Raw genomic sequence first — 6,032 nt, 5'->3', positions numbered from 1 at the left:
CTCTCTCTCTCTCTCTCTCTCTCTCTCTCTCTCTCTCTCTCTCTCTCTCTCTCTCTCTCTCTCTCTCCCAATCTACATACACTTCAAGGAGCCTCTTTTTACAAGATTCATTGTAGTTTCAATCACTTTCCTCAAGGTCATGGTTAATTAGATTAGTTGAAGCAAGTTATAATCAAGAAATCAATAAATGTGGGATTGAACTCAACATTTTACATAATCATAATTTTAATGTCCTACTATATGATCTGATGTTTTTCAGGTGGTGTAAAGACCCTGGGGAAACTGTAGATGATTATTGTACAATCCCAGGAATCTTAAAGATGGAGGTGGGAATTGATGAGAGGTTTGAGGAAACCTCCTATTTGGATACAAAGATAGGGTTTGCTTAGCAGCAGCTTCACTAATCTTTGCTGTTGCTTGAAACTGTATAGAATCTGCCGGTATGAATAGCCAGTCGAATGCTTTCCCTACTTCCCACCTAAATAATGAGGAAATGATTGTTTCCCCAATTAGTAATTTAATTGTTTAATAACTTCAAGAATGATGATCCTTGATTTCAATCTCTGTCTGCGATTCAAGATGGATTTGCTCAGAAGTTCACTAATTATGAAACTATCTTCACCAAAGTCCAGGTGGATCTCTGACAATTTGTTAGAACTCTTAGAATAACCACATCAGTTATGGCTTTCTTAATCCAACTATTTAATAATAATGGATAAAGTAAAGGAAAAGATTTGGGAAGTTTTGAAGGAAAGAGGGATTAAAGGAAAATACTAAATCTTTATCTAACTATGTAGTTGATTGTAAAGCTGGTAACTTGAAGCCTCTTTGGACAATTGTCTGGCTAGGCCAAAGGCCTAGCCTCAAAGCTTGAAAGTTTCTTCAATCCACTAAGAAATAATTTTATAGTTGATCTTCAGTTTGATTTTATACTGGTATTTGATGTTGATCAATAGATGTTGGCAACAATGGTGTTGGATACTGGTAAACACAGAATTCCCTAACAGCAGCTTAGGCACATAATTCTAACTATGAGACAATTCTGAAATGACCCTTCCTCCCACCAATTTCCCTACATTGATGCATGGATTTCTTCTGCTTTTATAGTCCTATGTAATATATTCGTAGTCATATGTCTTTATCTCAAGCCAGCTCAAAATGCCCTCACTGCATTCTGGGTTCCAACCAAGTAACTAGCACTCATAATTAGTTTCCACTCTCTTCAATCTTCTTAGCTGTGAGAGACAACTTAGAAGTTCAGTCAGACTTCTCATCATTTGGAAAAGTGGAAATAGAACATAAGCAGTTAACTTGTTTATACCATGAATGGAGAATGCTACAGAACTTGTAATTCTGAACAGGACAGTGATAATAGTAAATCCAGAATGTTGAGAGTCCTTTCTAGAACATGTTTCACATATTTGTATATTCTTATAATTCAAGCACTGAAAATGGTTAGAGGTCAAATGCTCCAAAGTTCAAGACAATTGAATTCCTCTCTGTCTGCCCTGTATCCAAGTTAAGAGAAAGAAAAATGATAGCTGTGGGATACATGTCAGGTCTATAGTTTTGCTGGCTCTGCCTTTAATTTTCATCCTTAAGCTTTGCACACTCATTTCTGTACCTGATGTAATATCCACAGTCTCATCAATCTGGGTCATGCCGGTAATGGAACCAATAAGAAATTATTTCATTCTAGCATCCCTATGAGAAACACTGTACATGGTAGATAAGCCTGTTTCAAAAGAATCAACTATTTTGATTTAAAAAAAAACAGAGTTGTTGAATATTTGTATCAAGGTAAGTATAATTTTCATTTAATTATGACTGGTAAATTTTAGATGACTTTCAAACACTTTTACCTCCTGCTAAGAGAAAGCAAGATATTTTTAAAGTAGAATTTTCCTGCCATATTGTAATTTAAGCCATAATCAGGTAGAGTTGTACAGAAGCATAAATGTAGTATAAAATGGGATGTAGTAGATACATATTGAAAACAAACAAATTATGCTAGTTGAACTAGCTTGAAACTTTGAAGGCATTTGTCATAGGTTCTTCTTTCTTTGTTTAGTAGAGCTCAAATAATTTTTTTTTATTTTACATTTCTCTCACTGCTAAGTGGGGAACTTGGTTTTCCATAAATTGCAGAGCCCAAACTTCAACTCCTAAGTTTGCATTAACTAGTAATAAAACTTTATGTGTTTGCCTGCTTATATACCTAAAATTATCCTAAAATGGGGACATACGCCTTAGGACCTTTTTCCCCCTTTGTCTTTCTGCACAGTATTTTGAAGTAATTTCCTAAGAAGACATGTAGATAGTCTGGCAAAACTGAAGCACTATTTCCCAGAGAAGAGGATAAATAATCACTTAAAATTTCTTTGCTTGATTGGTAACAGTATTGGGGGGAATCTTTCCTTTCTTTTCTCAAAGCCACTTAACTGCTAGGCATAATTGGGTAGGACTTTTAATCGACACTTGGAATTCTCACTTGGTTATTGAAACCCTCTATTATTTCTATGCTGCAAGAAATTAAATATTCTAATGTAAGCAAAGAAAGACTTTAACAATGATTCATACACAACAATTATTATTGGACATCTTCATTAGTCTAATGATCTTTCTTACAAATGAGTGACTGAAGATTGGTTTTCAGAACTGCTTGCCATCTTCAAAAAGTGATTATAAAATTGTATGTCAGCTTACCATATTCTTAATGAATGAACTATGTTTGCCACCTGAAGCATCTGACAGTAATTATCGCTAAAGAGCATGATGTAGTTTTTAATGTTTTTCCTTTTTTATGTATATATATTCCAATTAGTTACACAAAGACTGTTCTTCAGTTCATTTAATGATTTCCTCAGCAATCTTAGAGTAATTAAAAACAGATAAAATTATTCTCCTTTGGAAAAATTTCTTTGTTTGTGCATATATATCTACCTATCAATATTCCAATGGTTCTGTGATATCATAAATGTAGATCCTCCTGGTATAAGTACAGATCACAACAATCAATTCTTTCTTGTCATCCTTTGATCTTTGTTCTTTTTCTTTGTTCATGTTTCTCCATATGTGTTCCAAAAAAGAATCTATAAATTAGGCTGGAAACTTTCTTAAATTCCTTTTCCATTTTTACAATACTAGTGGAATAGTCATTCTGGCTATCTGTTATTTTTTTAATGACTCACATGCCAAACAATTTTTTCTAATAATATATTGATTGGCTCACATGCCAAATAATTTTTTTCAAATATTGTATTTCCTTAATGATATCCTTTATGTCAGTTCCTGAACATAGGTTATATTTTTAATATACAGCTTAATAGCACCCAAAGTACATTTTCCCTTTGAGTCAACCACAACTTTCAATCCTCAGATAATGCAGTGTTTCAAGATTCCCAAAAATGAAGTATCATTTGTGTTACATATAAAGAAATATTTTTGCATATAAAAAGATCTTTAAACCAGAGAGACACATGGTATCATTAAATGCACTGTATAGTTTTGTAAATACAATCTAGTCTACTCTCTTCCTTCTAATAAATTCTGTGCCCAATCAATTATCCTTCAATGTCTATCTCAAATATATGTATTGTTATACTAAATCAAAGGATTCATTTGCTATAATCTAAAAAATACAAATACAAAGGACTTCAAAAGCCTTGCCTATGAATTGAATTAGGGAATGTCCAAATAGGAACTGCATTTCCCACTGAATTCTTATCTCTCAAAAACCAGTTCTAATTTCAGATGAAGTTAATATTAGATTCTGAGGAGACACTGTACTTGTGACATCGACTTTGTTGCCTAAGTTGGAAATGACATGGTTGAAATGGAATGGAGTCACCAATCAGCAGTTGAGTCTCAGATGTCATTAACAATACAATTGCTGGCTGAGTTGTAAAAGTATCTGATCCAGGTGGGAAAAATGTATATGTATGCATATATATATATATATATATGCACTCTATATTAGTTAAATCCAGAAAAAAATTGGCTAGTTAATATAATTTTCTTTCTTTTGATAACTTGTTCTTTGACCCAGCAATTATTTAGGATAAAAATATTTATCCTATCAGGTCTATGTTCTTTATTAATAGGTGACTCTGTCATAACTAAAATTTGATCTAAATTTTAGCAAATAAGTCTGTATTTCAGCATTTGTTTATGAATTTTAATGCCTTAGTAGTATGTAATCAAATTTTTAAACATGTTATATGTTGCATAAAAATGTGAATAGTCATTACTTTCTTCAATAAATAACTAACATCATACATAGTTTTTCACTTCTAAACTCACCATACACTTCTAATAAGCCTTGATTGACATTATTTCTCTCAGCCTCCTATCCCTCCACTTGGAGGTCTAGAGGGTGAAATACAAATTCCTTCTAATGCCTTTATTTATAAAGTGCAGAAATTATACTCTGCTCATTTCACTTTATATATGCTTCCCTGCCTGGTTTTAAGTTCATGGAATAAGATTCCTCAATTCTGGTGTCCTTGCTTCCCTGTCTTCTTTTGTGTGTTGTCTCATCCTTTAGATTATAAGTTCTTTGAAGACAAAGATTCTCTTTCTTTTAATTAATTATATCCTCAGTGCTTAGCATGGTGTCTGGTACATAAGAGGTGCTTAATTGTTGATTGGATTGGATTGGATTTTTAATATTCTACAAAAAGTGTTACAGGAAGTAAAATAAAAATGTGTTGAAATACAAATAGCAAAGGAAGAAAAGTGTTCTTGTTCAATTTTTTTCTGTCCTGATAATATTCATTTATGCACACATTATAAATTAATGTCTATATTGTTAGTCATTCACAAATAAAATTGCTATAATTGAGTTTCATTTCTGTAAAAAAATAGATTCTCATGATAAGTCATTTATTTTAAAGTAGATTGGCTATGGTATGGTTTTCCTAAGGCTCCAAAGCTTGCATCTTAATTGAAGACTTCGTGATTTGGAGTATTTTCTCATTTCATCTCTGACAGCATTTTTTTTAGATTTGCTTTAAGAAACTTCATTTTCTGTGTCAGAAAACAAAATTTAATTAGAACCACAAGGCACTGCTTGATGCATGCCAAGTTCCTCGGTGCTGAAATCTCACAGATCAGAAGGCATTTATGAGTAAATTAATAAGCAACTGGAGAAAGAGTAGTCAAAGTTATTTGTAGTCTAGCATAGCTTTGCATATGTTCTTGGCTAATACAATTTTAATTACTTTTGTTACCCTTCAAAATTATGTGGTTAAGATGAAGCTTAATTCTTACAAGTGTCTCAGTCTTTTTCCTTACTTCATCTTCTTTTATAGCTGCAGAGTAACAGAGGCTGCTCTTCATAAAGGCATTGCAGTATTATAGAGAAATTTTTATATCAGAGTAGTAGTTGTTCTTCAGTCATTTTTCATGTCAAACTCTTCATGACCCTTGGTAAGAATACTGGAGAGGTTTGCTATTTTCTTCTCTTGCTCCTTTTACAGATGAGAAAATTAAAGCAAACAGGGTTAAGTGACTTGTCCAGGGTTATATAGCTAGTAAGTGTCAAAGGCCAAATTTGAACTCAGGAAGATGAATCCTGTGATTCCAGACCCAAATTCTATCCATTGTGCATTATAATTATGATGTGGCCTAGCCAATTGAGAAGCACAAGCCTTTGGCCAAAGTACCGCTGGGTTGGAACAAACTAAAGGCAGCATATTTGAAAAATCCCTGAAGTCAGGGCAAGAGTAAAGGAGTAGAAAGAGAGGTTTGGGAAAAGAAAACAGAGATCAGATATTAACTATTCTGTTGAACCAATTTCAGGCAATATACTTTTAGAAAGGAAAAACAAGACAACATTCCCTCTTTGTATAGCAACTCAATAGATTTTTTCCAGTAAGGAAGGAGTGGATGCAGATATCAAAACATATAATTTTAATGTATATACACATTTATATAGCTATACAGTGTGTATACATATACTACATATACCTACATACATATATGAAGAGAGAAAGGAGATAAAGGGTATATAAAATATCAAATAACATTGT

The 6,032-nt window shown here is 32.8% G+C and overlaps 1 pseudogene; it reads right to left on the bottom strand.

The window, feature by feature from the left end:
* LOC123250582 overlaps window positions 1-1,661 on the bottom strand; it is a 148,400-nt pseudogene extending 146,739 nt beyond the window's left edge.
* Between the last annotated feature and the right edge of the window lie 4,371 nt (window positions 1,662-6,032).

This window comes from Gracilinanus agilis, chromosome 1 (genome assembly GCF_016433145.1).
Source record: "Gracilinanus agilis isolate LMUSP501 chromosome 1, AgileGrace, whole genome shotgun sequence".
NCBI lineage: Eukaryota > Metazoa > Chordata > Mammalia > Didelphimorphia > Didelphidae > Gracilinanus > Gracilinanus agilis.
The sequence above is the reverse complement of the archived record's forward strand: the minus strand, read 5'-3'. Positions and strand labels throughout refer to the sequence as shown.